Source organism: Callithrix jacchus, chromosome 14 (genome assembly GCF_049354715.1).
Source record: "Callithrix jacchus isolate 240 chromosome 14, calJac240_pri, whole genome shotgun sequence".
Taxonomy (NCBI): domain Eukaryota; kingdom Metazoa; phylum Chordata; class Mammalia; order Primates; family Cebidae; genus Callithrix; species Callithrix jacchus.
Genome location: NC_133515.1, coordinates 103,905,996 through 103,930,821, shown reverse-complemented (window position 1 = coordinate 103,930,821; position 24,826 = coordinate 103,905,996). Strand labels below are relative to the sequence as shown.

At 51.9% G+C, this 24,826-nt stretch overlaps 1 pseudogene; it reads right to left on the bottom strand.

Annotated features, from left to right (window-relative positions):
• Positions 1-8,535: 8,535 nt before the first annotated feature.
• On the bottom strand, positions 8,536-21,304 carry LOC118147180 (putative uncharacterized protein FLJ33534; annotated as a pseudogene).
• Between the last annotated feature and the right edge of the window lie 3,522 nt (positions 21,305-24,826).

Below are 24,826 nucleotides of genomic sequence, written 5' to 3'. Positions count from 1 at the left end.
CCAACAGCCCTGAAGGGCAGGTGCAGGGAGCCCCCAGTTCTGGTCCTCGTGCTGCCCTAGCCGGCTGGTGACCCCAGAGGAGCCATTTCAATCCGGCCAACTCCTCTTTTGTAAGCCTTTATCTGTCCTCTGAGTATAGCAAATAACAGGTCTCAATAAATGTATATCAAATAAAGTATGCAAATAAACAGTAATTGATGAAAAGCACTCAGCCTCACTTCTGAATTTCTCTTTTTTGTGTGTGTTTTTTTCTGAGAGAGGGTTTTGCTCTGTCCCCTAGCCTAGAGTGCAGTGGCATAATCTTGACTTATTCCAGCCTCTGCCTCCCAGGTTCAAGTGATCCTTGTGCCTCAGACTCCCGAGTAGCTGGGATTATAGGTACATGCCATCATGCACAGCTGATTTTTGTACTTTTAGTGGAGACAGGGTTTCGCCATGTTGGCCTCAAGTGATCCACCAGCGTTGGCCTCCCAAAGTAGAAAGAGAGAGAGAGAGAGAAAAGAAAGGAAGGAAGAAGAAAGAAAGAAAGAAAGAAAGAAAGAAAGAAAGAAAGAAAGAAAGAAAGAAAGAAAGAAAGAAGGGAGGTAAGGAAAGAAGGAAGGAAGGAAGGAAGGAAGGAAGGAAGGAAGGAAGGAAGGAAGGAAGGAAGGAAGGAAGGAAGGAAGGAAGGAAGGAAGGAGGGTGGGAGGGAGGGAGGGAGGGAGGCAGAACAGAGGCCAGAATGCTCTTTTCTGACAGCAGGCCTCTTACCACGTAGCCTCACAGGGATAATATCCCCGTTCAAGAGGCACAGCACTCAAATCCTGCACCCCTTGTGTAAGGCATGGCTGCATGAGCTAAGGAAAACTACTGCATCTCCCAGAGCCTCAGGGCACACAGAGAGCTCATCGTCACTATCTCACCAAACGGTCCTTGTTCTTCGTCACAATGTCCATCATCCCCTGGCTCGTGCTGGGGCAGAAATGGTGGCTCTCGTGCCAGCCCAGTGCCCCTGGCACTGACATAGCAGCTGACAGTCTGTCCCCCATGTCACATCCCCCCACCAGCTCAGTGGCACACCTCTCCCCAGTAGGGCTTCAAGGAAGAATCCAGAAAGGCTCTCGCCTGAAACTCAGGATAAATTATTTTAGCTCTGGAAAAGCCCAGTGCTGCTCAAAATCCTGTAGCTCTCTTGTCCTGGGGAAGCACACTCACTTCTGCAGAAAGTCCTAGGGCTGCGGGGTCCTCACAGGACCTCTTCCTGCAAGATGGGGTCCATGCTTCAGCCTAGGCACACCAGGGCTGCTGCCTGTGCCACCTGCCTCTATGTCATCTTCCTTACCACCTACCTGGCTGGAAGACTCTGACCTCCCATTTCTCTTCCTGGTGGCTGAGATTTTCTCCACTCCACATCTTTCTCCTTCCAGAAACAGGATCTTCCCTAACCCTGCCTGGAGGCCCAGACAGTCAGGGACCAAGCTTCAGGGAACAATTCACACCCAGTGCGCTGACTTCAGATACTGCTCCCGTGACCTCCACATCCCCTAGACTGTACAGCTGCGTGATCTAAAGAAAATCTCCCAGACCCTCAGTTTGCCGACCTGTCCAGTGGGAGGCAATGATGTTTATTGCTCATGGCTGTTGGGAAATGTAGTGAGGTTACGCATGTAGGGCACATGGCGACAGTGGGGGCAGCTGTTTCTCATTGTTTGCTGCTACCCTGTGGGGACAGCGCCCCCTGCACTGAGGAACAGAGTGGCCTCGGGCCCACAGGCCCTGCGTCTGACCACCCCGCCCTCTGGGAATACGGGTGGGCACGGAAACCAGGGCAGAACAGCCTGTGTCGTTCGCTCTCCTCCTTGTGAACTTCAGACACACGCAGGATTCTCCCAAAGGCTGCTTCTATTGGTCATGACTTCAGTGACACTGCACACTGTGAAGGGCATTTCTGGATTGATTCTGAACTTGACCTCTATTCGAGAGTGCCAAGTTTTACAGCCAAATCATCTAGTGTATTGCAGCCATCTAACAATGGCATTGGGTGAAACCAGTATCGTTCAGGGGCTCACAGGAAAGTCTGGAGCGGTGTTTCTCACAGGGTGTTTCCCACATCCCCAGTGAGGTCCAGAGAGGCCTTACTGGCTGACTGGAGTTTTCTAGGAGAACGTGTAAGTCTGTGTTTTCATTTGATGCCGGCCTGTGCTGGGGGTACAGTGACAGACAGGACAGCAGGGCCCTGTCCTCAGGAAGCTTCCAGTCTAGGGGATGCAGAGGTCATGGGAGCAGGATCTGAAGTCATCGCACTGGGTGTTAATGGTTCCTTAAAGCCTGATATCTGACTGCCATGTGGGCCTCCAGGCAGGGTTAGGGAAGATCCCATTCCTGGAAGGAGAAGATGTGGAGTGCAGAAAATCTCAGCTACCTGGGGAAAACAGGAGGTCAGAGCCTTCCCGCCAGGTGGGTGCTGAGGAAGAGGCGGGTAGAGGCAGAAGGCACAGGCAGCAGCCCTTGGTGTCCCCTCTTCCCCTGAGGCCATGCTCTCTGAGCCAGGAGGGTCACAAAGCAGCATGGAAAAGAGGTCAAAGCAGGGCCAGGCCTCGACCGGATTCCCACTGGGACTCCAAGAACCCCTGCGCTTCGGTCCCCACCCCCACAGCTCTGGGACTCTCAACCCAGGCCAGAGAAGCGGGGTAAATACGGAGGCTCAAAAAGAGCCTGAGGGGACAGCCAGGGCCTGCCCAGCTCCATGTGATATGGCAGGAACCCCTCAGTACCTGTTAGCTGAGGCGTGGGGACCTGTCAGAGAAAGTTGTTTTCACGGGGGTAATGTGGCTCTGAAGCCAAGCGCGCAATCAATCAATGGGGCTGCTTGAGCCAAGAATCAAATGGTAGTTTCCGCCAGACCTCAGGGCACCGGCAGGACAGCCAGGATGTCACTGGCCAGGGTAGATGCCTGAGCTCCCCAGACCACAGATGACAGCAGCCATGGACTTCTGCCACAGCCCACCAGGCTGCCCAGGGACAGGGCAAGACCGACATACTACCTAAGCCTCCAGCAGCGAGGACCCACCCAAGGGCAGAACTGCCACCTGCCTAGGGACCAGGGGCTCTCCTTCTGCCACTGCACGCACTGCCCACACTCGGAGAGGAGCAGGGGCTGAGGGGAAGAAGGGAGGTCTGCAGTGCTGACCACGTGTCTGCCAAGAGACGGTGGCATCCACAAGAGATGATGCCAACCAGCAGAAACAAAGGGGCTGCATTCTCTTTGCACCTTGGGTGCAGCATGTCCATCTATGGCCTTGAACTCCATGTGAAAGCTCACCTGGGGGTTAAGAATTCATGTAATTAGCACCACAGGCTAATGATAACCCATCCTAGATAAAAAGACAGTCCCACCAACTCCAGCATCTAGCCCCTTGGAGAAGAGTTTGCAGAAGGAAGAAAAGAAGACCAAAGAACATTCTCTGTAAGGCCCTTTGCAAAGAAGAAAGCTCAGCTCCTCCCCCGGAAGCAGAGTTGTGGGGACAGCTCTCTCCCATCTTGCAAGATGGTGAATGAAAAAGTTAAGACGCTGGATACTAAAGAGAAGAAACCCAAAGGAAAGAAGGCTGATTCTAGTGACAAGGTGAAAGGGGGAGTTTGGGGCACACCCCCACACACAGCATTGGCACCATGCAGGGCCGCCCGGCCAGGCCCCAGGCTTGCCTGTGGAGGGGAGCCCGGCTGGGTGGGGCCTTACACCCGGTGCCTGTGTCAGCCTCCCCTTGACGAGATTTGGAGTTTCAGTGGATACCAGCACCCACGTAGGGCTCGCGATGACCTGCTTTCCAGTTAAGTGAACACTTCAAAATCCCTTCCCACGTAAACAATCTCTGATTCCTTTATTTTATCCTCCACAGTTAAAGGAACGTCTGCACTAATGGGTTTGAGTGAAGTCTTTTTGCTGAGATAATATGTAGTCTATACCCGCCACTTAACCCATGGGACAGCCATGCTCATGATAGTGATTGCCGGCTGAGATCTGAATGCTGGTTTCTGCAGCAGATTCGTCACATTCACAGGTACCAGGGACTGGGACTTGAATACATCTTTGCAGACGGACACAATTCAACTCATAACATGCCCCCCTCCAGGCACCTACACCCAGTGGCGGCCCACACGTGATAAAGGCCTGGCCCCAGGCTCCACGCAGGATGACTCTGAAGGGTTGTGCTGGCTCCAGAGCTTCCCTGGGGACTGGCGGGTAGGGCCTCACTGCCCGATGACTTTACCCCACTGGCCTTCCTTCTCTCCCTTCACAGACCTTAAACCCAAGAGCACTGCCCTACCACCAGTAAACACTCTTCTGTCTCTGAGTGAGCTTCCCCGGGGACCCAACCTGCATCAAGGACTCACCTACGTGGGGACACGGGCCCATGGTGACACATGGCTGTGAAACTAACAAACTCACCACCCAAGGCCTCCAGGGGAGGGTCCCCTCACAGTCACATTGTGACAGGACAAGCTTGTTCCATGTTTCAGAGGCTACCGCTGGGCAGCCACCTCCAGACTCCACTGATGACCAGCCTTGGGAGCCCCCTCCTGCCACTGTGCCCCACCTGCATCTGGTGATCCTCCCAGCCTGCAAACCTTGGCCCCACCAACTTTAAGCAATTGTCAGGTATGTATTCACTTCTGCCTCCAAGACATCAGCCAGCCTCTACTGTACACGGCTCACGCTGGGCGCTGAGGATGTGCACGAACTCACGGTTCCTCGAGTGGCTCAGACTCAGTGGGAAGGAAGACAACACACAGCTTTGTGTGACACAAGGGGCGTGGGAGAGGCAGCCGCCAGCCACCATGGGAGTCCAGAGAAATGAGACTTTGACCCAGATCCGGACCACGCAGGTGCCTCAGAGACGGTGAGGGGGTTGGTGGTCCTGGGAAGGGCACATTGTGAATGCTCCTGCACAGCCAGGAACTACAGGGGTTTCCATGTGGCCGGGCGCAGCAGGGAGGCCCAAGGGAGGCAGGCACCCGATTGTGGCACAGCCTGCGGTGCCAGTCAAGGTGCTGGATGGCACGGGTGCTGGGGATGGGGGACAGAGGGCCCCGAGTGTGATGTGCTTGTCTGGCACTGGCAGGTTTGTGGATGCTGCGTTGGGGGGATGGGTGGAAGGGGCTCAGATGATGATGATGGAGAGACTGGACCAAGGCAGCAACACTCCCACCTCCAAGAAGATGCAAATCTGCTGCAGAAACCAGCATTCAGATCCCAGCTCTGCACAACTGCGCCAGGATCTAGGATGGCCAGAAAGCGCAGCCCCTTCCTTCCTTCACACCTCTCACTGCGAAGGTGCCATGGGACACAGCCCCCTGGGGGAGGTCGCAGAAGGACCACATGGCTTCCCAGAGCTGCTCTGATGCCTCCCATGGCTTCATAATCCCCTCCATGTGTCCTGGGCCAGAGCGGCTCTTCCCGCTGGAAAGCCATCAGGTCTCTTTGCCTTCCTCTGGGAATTCTGCATCAGAGCTTGTAACAGCTGACTGCATCCCCGACTGAAGCATTACAATAAATCCTACAGTCTCTGCATTACCAGATTCTTGCAGTACATTTTCCACAACGGGCTGGGCTGCTTAGAAGGCTAAGGACCAGCCACAGGAGAGGTCAAGGAAGCCGTGGGCGACACTCCTGATTTACAGCCCCGTGGCCAGGCTATAGTGGCGCATCTGTGGCACTCCATGTTCTGGCAACTCTGCCGTCATAAAAATCACCCTCACAGCTGAGAGCGGCGACATCGGTCCCAGCACCAAGAGGACAATGGGGAAAATCAGTAACAGGCCCTACCCTGCTCCAGGGAGCCCCGGGCGAAGACAAGTCAGACTCCCACTGACCTCATCCCCTTTCTGTCTGGCCCTGTGTCCTCGTAACTTTGCTGGAATTAGAATAACTCAGGGCTAGAAGGACCCTGAGATAACATTTAGTCCAACCGTTCTCATTTTATAGATGACAAGACTATACCAGAAGGGACAGTCCCATGCATATAGCAAGAAATAAAAATAAAATGTGTTCCAAAAATTGATGACTGGCTGGGCACAGGGGCTCATGCCTGTGATTCCAGCACTTTAGAAAGCCAAGGCAGGCAGATCACCTGAGGTCAGGAATTCGAGACCAGCCTGGCCAACATGGTGAAACCCAGTCTCTATTAAAAATACACAGCATATAGCAAGAAATAAAAATAAAATGTGTTCCAAAGATTGATGACTGGCTGGGCATGGTGGCTCACACCTGTAATCCCAGCACTTTGGGAGGCTGAGGCAGGCAGATCACCTGAGATTGGGAGTTCAAGACCAGCCTGGCCAACATGGTGAAACCCCGTCTCTACTAAAATTACAAAAATTAGCCAGGCATGATGGCAGGTGCCTGTAATCAGCTACTCAGGAGGCTGAGGCAGAAGAATCACTTGAACCTGGGAGATGGAGGTTGCAGTGAGCCGAGACTTCGCCATTACACTCCAGTCTGGGCAACAGAGCAAGACTCTGTCTCAAGAAAGAAAACTGGTGACTATGCAGAGGAATGAAAGTGAACAGCTATTGAGTTCACAGGGCAGCTATCCCCAGTCCTTCTCGGGCCACGCTACAGTGCCTGATACTCTTGGTGGCTGTGGATCTGTGAAATGTTTAGCACGCGGCCTGGGAAAGGAAGGAGTTAAATAACTGTTAGGACCCTCCCCCTCCCCTTTCTGGTCTGGAGGTTTCACCTGAACCCTATTCATTCCACATGGGGGGCTTATTTTTTTTAAATCAGATCAGTCTTTGTCTTCACTAGCTCTGACTGGTCTGCCGATGTTACTTCAATTTTGATCTATGAATTCTGTGACCAAATTTCTCACATCATAGGATTTCCAATCTCCAGGTAAGAGAGGGAGGGTAGGAATCTTTGGGTCACTTTAGTTGGTTTTACACTTTCAGAACTAGGAAATTTCTAACTGGGAAAGTGAAAGAACATGAGAACTTCAGCACAGGTCAAATGCGAAAACACCTAAGAAATCAAGAGAATTGAAAAGAGAGGCCGGGCGCGGTGGCTCAGCCTGTCATCCCAGCACTTAGTGGGGCTCAGATGGGCAGATCACCTGAGGTCAGGAGTTCGAGACCCGCCTGGCCAACATGGTGAAACCCTATCTCTACTAAAAATACAAAAATTAGGAGGGCATGGTGGCAGGCTCCTGTAGTCCCAACTACTTGGGAGACTGAGGCACAAGAATTGCTTGAACCTGGGAGGCAGAGATTGCAGTGAGCCAAGATTGCACCACTGCAATCCAGCCTGGGTGACAGAGTGAGACATTTTCCAAAAAAGAGATAAAGAAGAGAAGAGAAGAGAAAAAAGAAAAGAAACAAGGCCAGTAGTCTGAAGACAGGAAATGCCAGCTCAGTTTTTGAAAACAGAAGGAAGGTAAATTCTAAAAACCAACTAGACCTGGCACAGTGGCTCATGCCTGTAATCCCAGCACTGTGTGAGGCTGAAGCAGGAGGATTGCTTGAGTCCAGGAGTTCAAGACCAACCTGGACAACATAGTGAGAACCCATCTCTACAAAAATGTAAAACATAATCATAATAATTAGTCAGGTGTGGTGAAGTACACAGGCAGTTGTAGCTACCCAGGAGGCTGAAGGGGGAGGATCACTTGAGCCCAGGAGGTCAAGGCTACAGTGAGCTATGACTGTAACACTGCATTCCAGTGACAGAGTGAGAACACAACTTGAAAAATTCTTACTAGATGACTTGTAGTTTGCAAAGAACTTTACATGCAATTCAAGGCATTCCATGTTTGCCATAACCCTACTGGGTGACTATTATTATCATTATCTATTGTTATTATCCTTCTTCCGAGGGATTAGGACTGAAACTTAGAGAGGGAAAGCCATAAAGGGGTGGAACCCACAAGGAGCCCATGCTCACTCCACAGCCATCTGCTGACGCTGTCCTCAGCAAGCACAGCGCTGTCAGTATCCTGAGTGCGGGGAGGGAAAGAGCCAGCTTTCTCTTGCAGGTCTGATTCCTAAGTGCTTGCTCTTAACCATCGTAGTTTACCACCTTTCCACTTGTATAGTCACTAAGTGAATTTCAGCCCTAATGCAAAATGCAAGACGCATCCCATCCAGTACACTGGATCCCAGGAGAACTTGCAAGATACGTAAATGCAAACACATTTCATTCCAAACAGGCACTGATCCCTCTAATAAGATCAGGGACTCGTAATTCAAACACACGATTTGAGTTGATAACTCTGGAGCAGACATCATCCTTCAACTGTGTGAGTACAACATTTCAAGGGGCACCATGAGGGCCAGCTAGGTTTGTGGGGTCCCCCAGGGACACCTCCTCATTTACAGGCTCCCCACCAATTTGTAGAACCAGTATGGTGTAGGAGGCAGCTATCAGCCTTTGCGATAATCAAAACAAGACTAATATTGGCAATAGAGTCAACAGGCAATGGTGACTGTTTCATCAGAGAACAAAATATTTGTCCACCCATTTTGCTTTAGCAGCCCCGAAGCTAACCCTCATTTCTCAGCACATGGCCTGGGAAAGGAAAGAGTTAAATAACTGTTAGGACCCTCCGTATTTGCATATTTGGGTCAAATACCACTTCCTCCTCTAAATCACTGTTGGATATTTTCTTTTAACAAGGCCTCCCCACCGCCCTTGTTTAGAAAAGAATAGAAGATTCCCACTTGGAAAGAGAGTGAAGGGTGGAAGGAAAACCTGATCCCTAGAGTCATTTCTTGTCAGACTGATTCCAAGCTGCCCGACTTTCCAGCCTGAGATCTTCGCCAAGTCCCCGAAGTTCTCCGAGACTCTGTTTCTTCACACTGGGGTAGAACTGTCTGCACTTCGCAGGGTTACAACAAAGACAAATGGGGCAGGAGTGTGAAATCACTCCTCAAGGTGTTAATACATAGTTCCCTTCACTTGACAAGCAGGCTTGTCCAGCCTCATCACCCACTAGAAGGCAGACAGGTCTCCATCTTCCCAGAGCCTCAGCTGTTTTTGAAAACAGGGATGGGATGCCCCTGAGTCCTTTCCTCCTTCCCCACCTCCTGACCCTGGTCCTCAAAGGCCACCGCATTCACTGTGGCCCTCAGCATCTGCTCCTCATGTGTAAGGAATAGGGCCAGGCATTTCCCTGGGAAATTGCAGAGGCTGCACAGGCCCAGAGCTGGTAGGAACATGGGCACAGTGGCTCTATCAGTCCCTTGTTTTTTGTTTGTTTTTGAGAGAGAGTTTCACTCTTGTTGCCCAGGCTGGAGTACAGGGGTGCGATCTCAGCTCACTGCAACTTCCACCTCTTGGGTTCAAGCCCCAGGAGGGTTGATTCTCCTGCCTCAGCCTTCTGAGTAGCTGGGATTACAGGCATTCACCACCATGCCTGGCTAATTTTTTTGTATTTTCAGTAGAGACAGGGTTTCACCATGTTGGGCAGGCTGGTCTCAAGCTCCTGACCTCCGGTGATCCACTTACCTCAGCCTCCCAAAGTGCTGGGTTTACAGATGTGAGCCACTGCGCCTGGCTTATTGGTCAATTTTCATGCTGTTGATAAAGACATACCCGAGACTGGGAAGAAAAAGAGGTTAATTGGACTTAGAGTTCCACATGGCTGGGGAGCCTCAGAATCGTGGTGGAAGGTGAAAGGCACTTCTTACACGGCAGTGGCAAGAGAACACGAGGAAGAAGCAAAAACAGAAACCCCTGATAAAACCATCAGCTCTCGAGAGACTTCTTCACCGTCACAAGAATAGCACGGGAAAGCCCAGGCCCCATGATTCAATTACCTCTCCCTAGGTCCCTCCCACGACGTGGGAATTCTGGGAGACAATTCGAGATTTGCGTGGGGACACAGACAAATTATATCAGTGGCCAAGAGCTCATGAGGCTGGGTGTGCACCGAGTCCGAGGATGACTTCCCGCCCTACCCTCTGACCTCTCTGAACTTGTTTCCCCATCTGCAAAATAGGGACAATGGTCTGTATTATGGGGCTCCCATGGGAGACAGACAGTGTCAACCACACAGGCCAGAGGTGCAAACTGAGCCTGGGGAAGGAGAGGCGGACGTCCCAGGCGGGAGGTCAGAGGGGGTGGCACCAGCCTCAGCCATGCAGGTGTGAATCCTGCCATCCTCCAGCCTGAGACAATGCCATACCCCCATTCTCTCTCCCCAGGCTCCCCCCTCGATTTCCCCTGCCTGACACCCCATGCTGGCAATCAGAGGCTGATTCTGCCCTGCTGCCCCCAGCTCCTCGAGTATGCCGCCTGGGTTCCAGAGGGAGGCCATACGGCCCCATCAGAGACCACCATTGTATGTAATACAGACATCTGATGGTACATATAACACAGACATCGGACAACTTAGCCATCTGTCAGACGTCTGTATTTGTCAAGATCCTCCAGAGAAACAGAACCAACAGGATGGAGAGACAGATTTCTTCTGAGGAGTTGCTCATGCAGTTATAGAGGCTAAGTCCCAAGATGGGCAGTCAGCAAGCTCAAGACCCAGGAGAGCCGACAAACAGTTCTGGTCGGAGTCAGAGCCTAAGCATCTTCAAATGCTCAGCGCCTGTCTGAAAGCCAGCAGGCTGGAGGCCCAGAAGAGTCGGTGTCATAGTCTCAGTCCAAAGGCAGGAAAAAAACAGTGTCCCAGCTAAGCAGTCAGGCGGGTGGAGCCCTTTCATGCCAGACTTTTTGTTCTATCTGGGCCTTCAAAAGAAACCCCCATAGATTTCAACTGACAGATACAGCCCACCCCCATTAGGGAGGGCTGCCTGCCTCGCTCAGTCCACCCATTCAAATTCAGACCTCACTCAGCAATGCCCTCACAGACACATCCAGAAACGCTCCACCAAATACGGCACCCTTGACCCAGTCAAAGGGATGCATGAAATTAACCATGTCATTTGATTGTTGTCAGGAGTCAATGGAACAAAGCCCTGAGTGGTTGAAGAGGCGCCTCGGATGTGTACCTATTACCACCGGCCTCATGATAACAGCAGGGCATGGGGACACCAGATTCCCAACACTGCAGAAGCCACAATGTGGTGAATGGGATGAGCTAAAGTATTACAATTGTCTTCTCTGCGAGTTGTAAGAACAAAGGGTGGCCAGGCACGGTGGCTCACACCTGTAATCCTAGCACTTTGGGAGGCTGAGGTGGGAGCCTCATTTGCACGCAGGAGTTTGAGAAGAGCCTGGGCAACAAAGTGAGACCTCATCTCTACAAAAAAATCAAAAGAAGTAACTGGGCTTGGTGGTGCACACCTGTAGTCCTAACTACTAGGGAGGCTGGGGTGGGAGGATCACTTGATCCCAGGAGGTTGAGGCTGCAGTGAGCCATGTTCACACCACTGCATTCCAGCCTGGGTGACAAAGCTTGAGGTCCTGTCTCAAAAAAAAAAAAAAAGAACAACAGCAAAAGGGTGAAAGGGCATAGGTCCCTGGTCATGTCAACACCATCACCTCCTCCAGGAAGCCCTGCCTACTCAACCTCACCCTCTGTCTGCCCACTGACTTCCCGGAGCACTCGCCTGCCCCGTCCTGGGGCAGAGCATCCCTGAGTCCTAGTTCGATGGTCCAGGCGTCCGTGCCCCTCCACCTCTAATCTAACCTGCTGCCAGACAGCGTCCGCATGTCAAGCCGTGTGTGCCCTGGTGCCACCCAGCACGCCCACGTCCCCACTCATCCGTGCAAGCTCCTCCCAACTGTCCTCGAGGTGACAGTGCCATTTGTCAAAGCTGCACCAGGTGCTGGCCTCTGAGTGGGTGCCTCATTGCCTCTGTTATTTCATTTAATTATCACACATCATGACAAGTAAATGATCTAAGAGTGTCTTAGGGAGGGTGCTGTTGAAGAAACTACTCTGCTGCGCAGGTGACAGGAGGTGAGGCCGGAGAGTGGGTTTAGAGGACCCAAGACAGAGAAGCTGTCTCGAGAGAAGTTCCAGGAGGAACTCAGATTCCTCAAGGACAGGGACTGGGGTTGAAGGAGCAGAGAGACAGGGACAAGAGACCCTACAGCTAAGGGAGGCAGGTGGCCTGGGCCCGTCCTACCTTCCCAGGACTCAGCTTAATCCCAGGACTCTGGAGGAAGGGTGCAGGGGTCTTGAGGTGATGCCTTCCCATGGGTCTGGTCACCTGGGGAGGTAGATGCTGGAGGAGCTTCAGAGTCGAGTCCAGGAATCTGAATTTTAACACACTTCCAGTGTGAGATTTGGGAGCCACTGCTCCACCTCTCATGAGGAGGAAACTGAGGCCGATAAAAGGAAAGAGACCTGGAATCAAGGAACCCCAAGCGGAAGGGCCTCCGAGGTCACTCAGTCCCAGCTCACTCTCAAACAAGATGTGTTTGTAGCAGCAGTTTCTGCTCAGTCCCTCCTGCGACAGTGACATCACTACCTCCCAGAAGTGCGTCTCAGAAACGACTCACTTGACGGGAGCAGAGGAACTCACTCCCGGCCTTTGCTGTTCTTTAAAGACTAATAGCCTCAGAAAAAAATCATGGCAGGGCTGGCCAGAGGCCACCTGGGAGCTAGGCAGAATCTGTCTTTGGCCCCAGCCTCTCTGTAATCTTTTATGTTGCTGTGGAGGGATTTCCCAGAACCCGCAAGTCAGAGCCCTGAGTTCAAATGCCAGCTCTGCTGTGTGACCCTGGCAGGTTGCTCACCCTCTCTGAGCCTCCCTTTTCCAACGGGCATAATGGAAACATGACCTACCTTATGGGCTGGTGTGATGGGGAAATGGCTTAAAAAACAAATGAGATGCCCGCCTGGATTTGTATACACGTCCTCCCAAAAGCGTCCTGTCCGCTTTCACCATGTCTCCTCCCCTTCCCCAGTCTCAGGGGCATGTAGCACCCCCTCCCCCGCCTTGATTGCTCTCCGGACAATGTGTGGACTGTAATCCTCTGAGCGGCTCCCTCCAGGCACTTCCGCATTCCTGATCTGCTTTTTCCCTGAGCTTCCAAAGACTTTCTCCCTGGGAAGATGAGCAGCTGAACTGAGCATGCACAGCCTCAAGGGGAGTGAGCACGGCACTCCAGAGTTTGCAGAGCCTCTGGCCCACCCTCTCATCCTGTCCTCTCTCAGCACAGGCACAGGTCAGGGTGATGAAGCTGGAGCCGGGACAGAGGTCTGCGTGAGCCAGTCCCACAGACCTGGGGATGCCCCCAAGGCCAGGGGCTCACTTCCCTCCCTGCCCCCCAGCCAACCTCTACCTCCCACCATGAAGCTACCTCCTTTAGGACTCTGGGTCCTCGCTTCTCCTTAGGGGGCAGCCTTCTGCCCTGGGCTGTCTCCACCCTCCTTCCAAGACCCTCAAGGTGTATAGAGCTAAAATGTTACAGAAAAGGGGTCCCGATCCAGACCCCAAGAGAGGGTTCTTGGATCTCACACAAGAAAGAATTCAGGGTGAGTCTGTAAGTGAAAGCAAGTTGATTAAGAAAGTAAAGGAAGAAAGAATGGTTACTCCGCAGACAGAGCGGCTGGAGGACAATGCTGGCTGCACGTTTTTTTCCCAGGCTGGAGTGCAATGACATAATCTCGGCTCACCACAGCCTCCACCTCCCAGGTTCAAGGGATTCTCCTGCCTCAGCCTCCCGAGTAACTGGGATTACAGGCATGCACCACCATGTCCAACTAATTTTTTGTGTTTTTATTAGAGATGGGGGTTTTGCCATGTTTACCAGGCTGATCTTGAACTCCCAACTTCAGGTGATTCACCCACCTCAGCCTCCCAAAGTGCTGGGATTACAGGCATGAGCTGCTGCCCCTGGTGGTTGCATGTTTTTATGGTTATTTCTTGATGGTATGCTAAACAAGGAGTGGATTTTTCATGCCTGCCCGTTTTGGATCTCCTGATGTTGCTGTGGCATTTGTAAACTGCCATGGCACTGGTGGGAGTGTAGCAGCGAGGATGACCAGAGGTCACTCTCATCGTCATCTTGGTTTTCGTGGGTTTTAGCCGGCTTCTTTCCTGCAAACTGTCTTATCAGCAAGGTCGTTATGACCTGATCTTGTGCTGACCTCATATTTCATCCAGTGACTTAGAATGCTTTAACCATCTGGGAATGCAGCCCGGTAAGCCTCAGCCTCCTACTGTGGATGGAGTTGCTCTGGTTCACATGCCTCTGATAGAAGCATGTGTGTCCACTTTGACCAAATCCATCAGAGGCACCTGCACCATCTAGCCCTGCCAGCCACTGGCCTGCTCCCACGGTGGGGGTTCCCTCCCAAAGACCCTGAGCGCTTCCTCTCTTCACCTGCTTCCCACCCACACACACTTGGTGCTCCAGCCACAGGCACCCCGCCCAGATCCCTCTGCCATCTCCATACCTTTGGCCATGCCTGGCATGCTGGCACCCTCCTGCCCCCCCCACCCCACCCCAATCCAGCCACCTGCAAACTCCTCCAAGCTCCAGCTCAAGCCTTTACTGCCCTAGGAAGCTTGCCCTGGGAGGCTCGGACAGAAAAGACGCAACCAGCTTACTATTCAGTGAGCCTCTCTCCCTAGCAGGGAAGTAAGGAAGTCCCTGCCACTGAGACCCGACCATCCTGCACAGCAGGGCTGCCAGTCTCCAGCCCACTGTGGCACTCATACTGAGGACAGGGTCATGCCCCTGGTAATTATGACTTCACGTCTATTTAACTGTGTGCCAGGCACTGTGCTAGGAGCCTTGCTCAACTCATCCAATCCTCAGCCTCAGCCTAGAACTCAGACATTCCCGTTATCCAGGGCACAGAGTAGGCACAGCCACAAGCCTGCTGCTGCAAGGGAGGATGACATGGGCAAACACAGGCCGGGATGGGTGAAAGGGTCTCTCAAGGAAATGAGGCGGAGTTGGGCCTGGAAGAGCAGCAGAACATGTGCCCTGCCCTGCCACATGCCTGGATCCCAGAGCAAGATGGAGCCAGCAGCCACCCCTGTCTGTCACCCTGGCCTTCCCTCCAGGACTCCTGGTGAATTCCTTCCCCCAGCCTCTGCGGGCAAGAAATGCCTGCCAGGCAGATGGCCTTTCTGGATAGCCTTATCCTGCCTACTGCGGCCTCACCAGAGGACCAGGCCAAGGCTAGGGGCGGCTCCTGCCTCCACAGGACAGGGCAGCTGCAAAGGTGGGCTCTGGACCGGGGTCCCTCAGTCCTAGCTTCTCCTGCTTGCCCAGCCAATGTGGCAGACAGGCCCTGGGCCAGGCAGGGGCTCACCATGAGAGAAAGACAGTGCCAACCACACAGGCCAGAGGTGCAAACTGAGCCTGGGGAGGGAGAAGCTGACCTCCCAGGTGGTCAGAGGGGGCAGGACCAGCCTCAGCCATTCAGGTGTGAATCCCACCCTCCAACTGCCCCAAGCCTGAGAGCAGTGCCACACCCCCGTCCTTTCTCCCCAGGCTTCCCCCTCCATTACCCCTGCCTGACACCCTATGCTGGCAACCAGAGACTGATTCTGCCCGGCTGCCCCCAGCTCCTTGAACATGCAGCCTGGGTTCCAGAAGGAGGTCATATGGCCCGTCAGAGACCACCAGGGAAGCATCACAGACTGCAGCCAGCCGGCGAGTTCAGCTACGGGTTTGCACCAAGCCTGGCTCCAGAGTGAGGCCTGGCTGATGCAGGCTGGGACCACCCTGCCTGGACCAGCAGTATGGGTAAGTCCTGGGGCTCAGAGAGGGGCTGGGAAGGCCAAAGGCAAGACGAGGACCCGTTATCGCAAGACATAGTGTCGACCTGACTTGCTGGGAGAAGCTCACAATTAACAACCCCATGGCCACGGGAGGCCAGAGTGGGAGCTGGAAGGCTCTGGACGCCAGAGCTTTGGGTGCCCGGCCCTCCTCGGGCTGGTGTTCGCCTGTAAGTGTTGCTTCGGCTGTTCAAGCACAGATGCCCCTCCTTGCCCACTGGTAAACAGCTGCTGCCACCTCCAAGACCCACGCACCCTGCATGGCAAGTGACCTCCTGCATCCCCTCTGTGCCTCCCTATTGGTTTAGAATGTCACTCCTGCCAGGGCACCTGCTTCCCCAGGCCCACAGCTGGGCTCCTCCACAGACACCGTCTCTGGACAGTGCATTTGTTCTCTGTCTTTGATCAGAAATGGCCATCGCGACCACCATGCTCAGACCTTCGACACCGGCTTGTCTGCACCTGGGGATGGTGAAGCCAGGGAGCTGCCGCGGGCCTGAGGGAGGATGCGAAGCTCCAGGCTGCCCTCTGCTGCCTCCAGAGCGTGCTGCAGTCTTGGCCAACGTGGACTTAAATACAACCTGCTTCGATCTTCAGAAATATTACCCACGAGACCTGCTTTCCCCAAAATGCATTCGGCTGCCCACGCGTGGGATGTTACAGAATAAAGAAAATAGAGATATGCTCCAGATCATGTTCCCAATGCCAAAAATCTCCCCAACTCCCAGGAATCTAGAGTCTTTGAAATGTAGATCATGGAGTAGTATCTTTTTGATAACAGAAGGAAAACTGTTTATGTGAAATGCTTTTTCTCTGCAAATAGCAACTCAAGAAGAGACCAGGAACTATAATCAGAAGGGATTTTTGTCCCGGGGGGAGATTTCTTGCCTGCGTGGTCTAGGTGGGTTGTGGTCTTCCAGTTTCTGCCCCTAAATCCGCATGTGATTGGCTCCACCTCTCAGGGCTGTCACAATACTTCACAAGAGAAATGCGAGAAAGCACGCTTTTAAAGCCGTGTGCACAGCTGCTGGTTTTAATGTCATTATCTTTCAGGGAATTTGTAACTTGTCTCCCAGAGGCTCAATTGTATTGAAAATGTAAGGTCTATTTAATGAAAATTATCAAGGAAGTTCCTGGGGAAAAACTTAAGAGTAGTCAAGCATTAGGCCAGCCCCAGCTCTGCGGTTTGAATAAAGCACAGACTGCAGAAGCCGCATGACGGATCCCAGGCCAGCCCTGCCACTCACTGCCGTGTCCCTGCACAACACACTCAGCTTCTTGAAGCCTCTCTTTCCGTGTCCGTAAAATGGAGCTAATACTGTTCACCGAATGAGACGAGGTGAGTACTGGAAATCATGCCTGGTGTACAGTGAGGGCTGAATACAAGGTTTGTTCTTTTCTTTTTATTCTTTTTTTTTTTTTTTCTAGACAGAATCTGGCTCTGTCCCTCAGGCTGGAGTACACTGGCACGATCTTGGCTCACTGCCGCCTCCACCTCCTGGTTTCAAGTCATTCTCCTGCCGCTGCCGCAGCTGGGATCACAGGCTTACGCCACCATGCCTGGCTAATTTTTGTATTTTTAGTAAAGACATGGTTTTGCCATGTTGGCCAGGCTGGTCTTGAACTCCTGACCACGGGTGATCTACCCACCTTGGCCTCCCGAAGGGCTGGAATTACAGGTGTGAGCCACCACGCCCGGCCATATAAGGTCAGTTCTATTCCTTAATAGATCCCATAAGGAGTTCAAATCTGTGTAATCCGTGATGGGTTGAATTGTGCTTCTCCAAATTTGCATCGGAGTCCTAATCCCCAGCACCTCAGAATATGACCTTATTTGAAACCAGGATCATTGTGATGTGAAGAGTTCAGACGAGGCCATACTGGAGTAGGGTGTGCTGAGATCCAGTGTGAATGTGCCCTCACAAAAAAGGAGAAACGTGGACAAAGACACACACAGCAAGGACACCATGTGTGCTAGGCGTGATGGCTCACACCTGAAATCCCAGCATTCTGGGAGGCAGAGGTGGGCAGACCAAGAGGTGAGAGATTGAGACCAGCCTGGCCAACATGGTGAAACCCCATCTCTACTAAAAATACAAAAATTAGCTGGGCCTGGTGGCACACATCTGTAGTCCCAGCTACTCGGGAGGCCGAGGCAGGAGAATCACTTGAACACGGGAGGCGGAGGTTGCAGAGAGCCAAGATCACACCACTGTACTCCAGCCTGAGTGACAGAGCAAGATTTCAACTCAAAAAAAAAAGAACACCATGTGAAGATGAAGGCAGAGATTGGGGTGATGCTTCTGCACACTAAGGAACATCAAAGACTGCCAGGGAGGCCCCAAAACCGGGGTAAACGGCCTGACATAGATTCCCCCTCACTGCCTTGGAAGGAATGAACCCCACCGACCCCTCCTCTCAGACCTCTGACCTCCACACTGTGAGATGCTGCATTTCTGTTGTGTAGCCACCCAGTCTGTGGTATTATTAGGGCAGCCCTGCTAAACTAATACATAATCCAAGAGAGATTTTAACAGATTGACTATCATTACTGTTGAATACTCTTTACTAATGGGCCCAGGCCAGGCATGGTGGCTCACATCTATAATCCCAGCACTTTGGGTGGCCAAAGAGGGTGGATTGCTTGAGCCCAGGAGTTTGAGACCAGCCTGGGCAACATAGCGAGACCCCATTGCTACAGAAGAATAAACAAAATTAGCTGGGTGTGGTGGCACACACCTGTGGTCCTGGCTACTCAGGGCACTGAGGTGGGAAGATCACTGGGCAGGGGAGGCTGCAGTCAGTCATGAGGGCACTGCTGCACTCTCCACTATCCCTGACAATCATTTCTTAGGAGTTAACATAATTGGCGAAGTGCAGTGGCTCACACCTATAAACCTAGCACTCTGGGAAGCCACGGTGGGCAAACTGCTTGACCCCAAGAGTTTGAGACCAGTCCGGGCAACATGGTGAGACCCCGTCTCTACAAGAAAATACAGGCCAGGCACGGTGGCTCACATCTGTAATCCCAGCACTTTGGGAGGTCGAGGCAGGTGGATGACGAGGTCAAGAGATCGAGACAATCCTGGCCAACATGGTGAAACCCTGTCTCTACTAAAAATACAAAATTTAGCTGGGCGTGGTGGCGTGCGCCTGTAGTCCCAGCTACTAGGGAAGCTGAGGCAGGAGAATTGCTTGAACCCAGGAAGCGGAGATTGCAGTGAGCCGAAATTGTGCCACTGTACTCCAGCCTGGCGCCTGGCACCTGAGCAGACTCATCTCAAAAAAAAAAAAAAAAGAAAATACAAAAACTAGCCAAGTGTGGTGGCACACGCCTGTGGTCCCAGCTACTTGGGAGGCTGAGGAGGGAGGATGGCTGAGCCCAGGAGTTGGAGGCTGTAGTGAGCCATGATCACGCCACTGCACTCCAGCCTACTCCCTAAAGGTATGCAGTAGACACAGGAGGACGCACATGGTTCAGACTTTCCCCAAGCACTCAACTATTATAATAACAACACCAGAATCGGACCGCATGTACCACTTTGCACATGATTCAGACTTTCCCCAAGCACTCAACTCTATTATAATAACAACACCAGAATCGGACCGCATGTACCACTTTGCACATGATTCAGATTTTCCCCAAGCACTCAACTCTATTATAATAACAACACCAGAATCGGACCGCATGTACCACTTTGCGCATGATTCAGACTTTCCCCAAGCACTCAACTCTGTTATAATAACAACACCAGAATCCGACCGCATGTACCACTTTGCGCATGATTCAGACTTTCCCCAAGCACTCAACTCTGTTATAATAACAACACCAGAATCCGACCGCATGTACCACTTTGCGCATGATTCAGATTTTCCCCAAGCACTCAACTCTGTTATAATAACAACACTAGAATCGGACCGCATGTACCACTTTGCGCATGGTTCAGACTTTCCCCAAGCACTCACCTCTGTTATAATAACAACACCAGAATCGGACCGCATGTACCACTTTGCAACAGGTTTTGTTATTGTTTTTTCATGTTTGTTTTGCTTAACTTTCTATAGATCACATCTTCACAAGTAGTAAGTACAGTAAGGATACCAAAGTAACATAACCAGACTCCTATTGATGGACAGTGTGTGTGTGTGTGTGTGTGTGTGTGTGTGTGATACCAAGTCTTGTTCTGTTGCCCAGGTTGGAGTGCAGTGGCTCAGTCTCAGCTCACTGTAACCTCTGCCTCCGGGGTTCAAGTGATTCTCCTGCCTCGGCCCCCCAAGTAACTGAGACTACAGGCATGAACCACCATGCCCAGCTAATTTTTTGTATTTAATAGAAATGCGGGTTTCACCATGTTGGCCAGGCTGGTCTCGAACTCCCGATCTCAGGTGATCCACCTGCTTCGGCCTCCCAAAGTGCTGGGATCACAGGCATGAGCCCCCGAGCCCCACCCCTCATGGACATTTAGATTGTTTCCTTTTTTTAAACTAACACAAATAACACTGCAGAAAATAGCCTCAAGTAATTTTGCACATTTGTATGTTTTTTTGCAGAATAAATACCTAAACATGGCAAAGCTAATGTTTGTGATGGTTTTAGATCAACTCTACAAATTATTTGATCCTTCTCCCATCAAAAGTGGAGTTTAATTCTCCTCCCTTTGAATATGGGCCAGTATTTATACTTGTTTCTAATGAACAGAATGTGGTAAAGTGGCAAAGGGTGGCTTCTGTGGTTAGGCTAGAAAAGGTGACATAGCTTCCACCTGGCTCCCTCTTTCTCAGTTCCTCTTCCTTGAAATACAGCCACTATGCTGGAATGAAGCCCAAGCCACATGGAGAAGCCCCAGCTGGCTGCCAGACTCATCTGAGGTCACAGCCAACAGATGGCATCAACCTCCAGCCTCAAGAGTAAATGAACCTTCGGATGGCCCAGTCCGATCTCATCATTTTATACCAACATGATTTGTCCTCAAAAGAAAATGAAAGAAATACAGATTATAGCAACGTTATCTTTAGCAAGGTCTGCTTGCAAGGTTGGCAGCTGGCTGGTATCTGGGAACTCGGCTTTGGGGAGGATTCCCACCCTTCCCTGATAAGAATGGCTCACTGCGCCTAAACCGTGCAAACCTTGCTTTATGTTGAATACCTGTCTTTGTATTCAACATTCAAAATTCTGGGAATCCAGAATTTTGGTGTATGCTAGGCAGAGGGTGCCTTTGTGACTAGCCTGCAGTAAAACCCTCGGTGAGTGACCCTGACAGATGGCATTCCACATGTATTGTCAGAGCACACCTCTGGGGGAAGTGAGTGTATCCAGTGTGGGTCCACCGGGAGTGGGTCTTGGACATTCACACTCCATTTTCTCTGGGCTTGACCCGTGAGCTTTTTCCCTTTGCTCCAATTGCTTCATTTCCTGTTGTTGTAATAAATCATAACCTTGAGTATCACTGTATGCTGAGTCCTGCAAGTCCTCCTAGCCAATCATCAAACCCGGGGTGGTCTCAGAGACCCCAACACACCACAGCAACAAGACGACAGGGAAGCCGGCATACTCAGACATTGCTGGTGGTACATGCATGGGCACTGAGAGCAACACAGCTCTGTCTATTGAAAGGCACTCAGTGTCCATTTCCGCTGACTCAGTAATCCCATCTGGGAACGTGTCCCGTGGCAACAATTCCACCGCAGGAAGCAGAGGCTTGGAGATATTCATCACAGCTGGTGCTAAACCTCAACAAAAACTGAATGCCCAAGAATAGAAACAAATTGGTTAAACAAATTATGGTCCATCAACTCTAAGAAACTGGTTACAACGAGATGTGTAAAGATTATAAAGCATCTGTGGTCCCAGCCACTCGGGAGGCTGAGGTGGGTTACCTGAGCCCAGGGAGGTGGAGGCTGCAATGCACTATGATCATGCCACTGTACTCCAACCTGGGCCACAGAGTGATAGCCTGTCTTAAAAAAAAGAAAAAAGATTATAAAGAGAAACATGAAAAAATGTTGCTGATACATTAAAAAAATTTTTTTTTGGCTGGGCACAGTGACTCACATTATCCCAGCACTTTGGGAGGCTGAGGTGGGCAGATCACTTGAGGTCAGGAATTCAAGACAAGCCTGGCCAACGTGGCAAAACCCCATCTCTACTAAAAATACAAAAATTAGGCTGGGCGCGGTGGGTCACGCCTGTCATCCCAGCACTTTGGGAGGCTGAGCTGGGTGGATCACGAGGTCAGGAGTTCAAGACCAGCGTGGCCAAGATGTTGAAACTCCATCTCTACTAAAAATACAAAAATTAGCAGGGTGCGGTGGTAGGTGCCTGTAATCCCAGCTACCAGGAGGCATAGGCAGGAGAATCGCTTGAACCCGGGAGACGGAGGTAAGTGAACCTAGATCGCCCCACTGCACTCCAGCCTGGGTGATAGAGGGAGAATCTGCCAATAAATAAATAAATAGTTTTTAGCTGAGTACAAAAGGGTAGGCACATTGACAGCACCTGTACAACCAACAGGAAGACCCAAAGCGGCTACTCAGAAGTGAAAACGGTTGGGGCTATGAGAGGAAGGCCGGGGTGGATTTTTCCAGAGATGAAGTGGGCCTTCCTTTAATGCTGCTGCTCTGATGAACTGGGAGCTTTCTAGGGACGTGGTGGGAGCAGCTGACAAGGCCAGAACTGTGGCCCCGATGCTTCCTCTGACGGTCACTGCCTGGTCTGATGCCTTCAAGGTGTGTGCGTGCGGGAAGGAGGGAGAGGGTGGTAAAGCCAACGTTTTCACCAAGAAGCAGAGGCTCACCGGAGGAAGGGGATGGAACATATGCCCTGAAAATTTAAAAATGCAGACACGTTTCCCCTGCCCTCGCCTCCCACGGACCCGACCCTTCAGCTCCCTCCCGCGGACTCCCAAGCTCCGGGGCTCCTGGGCCCCGCGTCCGTGGAGAGGGGCGGAGCTCGGGACCCTCTGTCCCCCTCCCACCCGGGGAGGAGCGGGGCCTACAGGAAGTGGGCGGGGCTGGCTCGCGGGGCGGAGCCTCGCCGCGCTCTTTGAATCGTAGATGTGCGCGCTCCCGGGCTGGTGGGTTGGAACGTTCTGCCTCGCCCAGCTGAAGGCCATAAACTTGCTCCGCCTTTTAGGGTTTTAAAGACGACTCCATTTAAAGACGACTCCAGCAACCTATATGCAGGGATTCTTGTGATCCCCCGGAAAGTCTCACATAAAGTTAGACCACAAACTCAAGGGTGCGGAGCAAGTCACCGACAGAGCAGGGACTGGAGCCGGGAGTCCTGATCCCCAGGTGAGGCCGGCCTTAGAGCTGGCGGGAGGGGCAGGGCGGGGTTGGTCCTCCCAGGCTGGGGCGCAGTGAGGCACACCCCCAGTGAATTTGGATGCTTTTCCAGGCACAAAGACATGTGAAAAGAGACTGGCAGTGACTGACCTGGACTGGCAGGTGACTTTTTTTTTTCCCCTCAACGTTTTATTTTAAAATTTTTCGGACACAGAAAAGTTGAAGGACTGGTTGGGGGAGACACCCATATGCCCGCCACCTAAATTCTAAGGTTACATTGTGTTGCATTTGCTTTGTCACACATCAGTCCAGCCCGCTATCAGCTCTCGGTCTCAAATGGTTTTAAGGTACCTTTTAATTTAATTTAATTTAATTTAATTATTTATTTATTTATTTTTGAGACGGAGTCTCGCAGTATTTCCCAAGCTGGAGTGCAGTGGCTCTATCTCGGCTTACTGCAACCTCTGTCTCGGATTCAAGCAATTCTCCTGCCTCAACCTCCCGAGCAGCTGGGACTACAGGCGCCCGCCACCATGCCCAGCTCTTTTTGTATTTTTAGTAGAGATGAGGGTTTCGCCATATTGGCCAGGCTGGTATGGAACTTCTGACCTTGTAATCTTCGTGCCTCAGACTCTCAAAGTGCTGAGATTACAGGTGTGAGCCACCGCACCTGGCTACATTTTAATTTTTTAAAGGCAACTTCCGGCCGGGCGAGGTGGCTCAAGCCTGTAATCCCAGCACTTTGGGAGGCCAAGGCGGGTGGATCATAAGGTCAAGAGATCGAGACCATCCTGGTCAAAATGGTGAAACCCCATCTCTACTAAAAATACAAAAATTAGCTGGTCATGGTGGTGCGCACCTGTAGTCCCAGGTACTCAGGAGGCTGAGGCAGGAGAATTGCCTGAACCCAGGAGGCGGAGGTTGTGGTGAGCCGAGATCGCGCCATTGCACTCCAGCCTGGGTAACAAGAGCGAAACTTCGTCTCAAAAAAAAAAAAAAAAAAAGGCAACTTCCAGCTGTGTGCGGTGGCTGGCCAACATGGGGAAACCGCATCTCTACTAAAAATACAAAATAAATTAGCTGGGTGTGGCAGTGCGTGCCTGTATTCCCAGCTACTCGGGAAGCTGAGGCAGAATCGCTTGAATCTGTGAGGCAGAGGTTGCAGTTAGCCAAGATCACAACACTGCACTGCAGCCCAGGGATCAGTGAGACTGTCTCAAAAAATAAAAATGCAAATAACCTCCGTGGAAATATTCAGCCTCTACATACATCAGGAACTCCATCAGTCATGATGGTTTTTCACAGATGCCCTCACTGACTTTTTTGTCCTGGCCCTGTTTCTGGAGCCTGTGGCCAGGGCTGGAGGTATCTGAGCAAACTGCATGGCTGTTCCCGGCTGCTCAGGGCCACAGCCTGCAATCAGCCTGACAAGGCCTCCCAGGACACCCATACCCTGTCCTCTCTAAAGACACTCACAGGATGCCTTCTGGGGGTTCAGGGAAGTCGGAACTGCTACTCCTTGGGCGTGGCAGGAACCTGTCGTCACCGTGCAGGGAGCACAGACACTTTCGAGAGATCAGCACTCAGAAAAGCCTGGCCCAGGGCCCCAGCACACAGCGTCGCACCCCAACCACGCTCCTGCCACGCTCGTCTTTGCCAGGAAAATTTAAGTCACTAGATCCCAGCCTGTATCATCCCTGCTCTAAGGGGAGGACAGAAGGGAGACAGAGTCCCAGGTCTGCAGCTCTGATTTTAGACTAATGTTTTCCCAAAAGGTCACACCCCTCAGCTCCTTCCTCCTGTAAGTGAGGAAAGACAAGGCTGGCAGCTCTTTCTGGTCTGGCTTCAACCCTGTCTTCTCATGCCA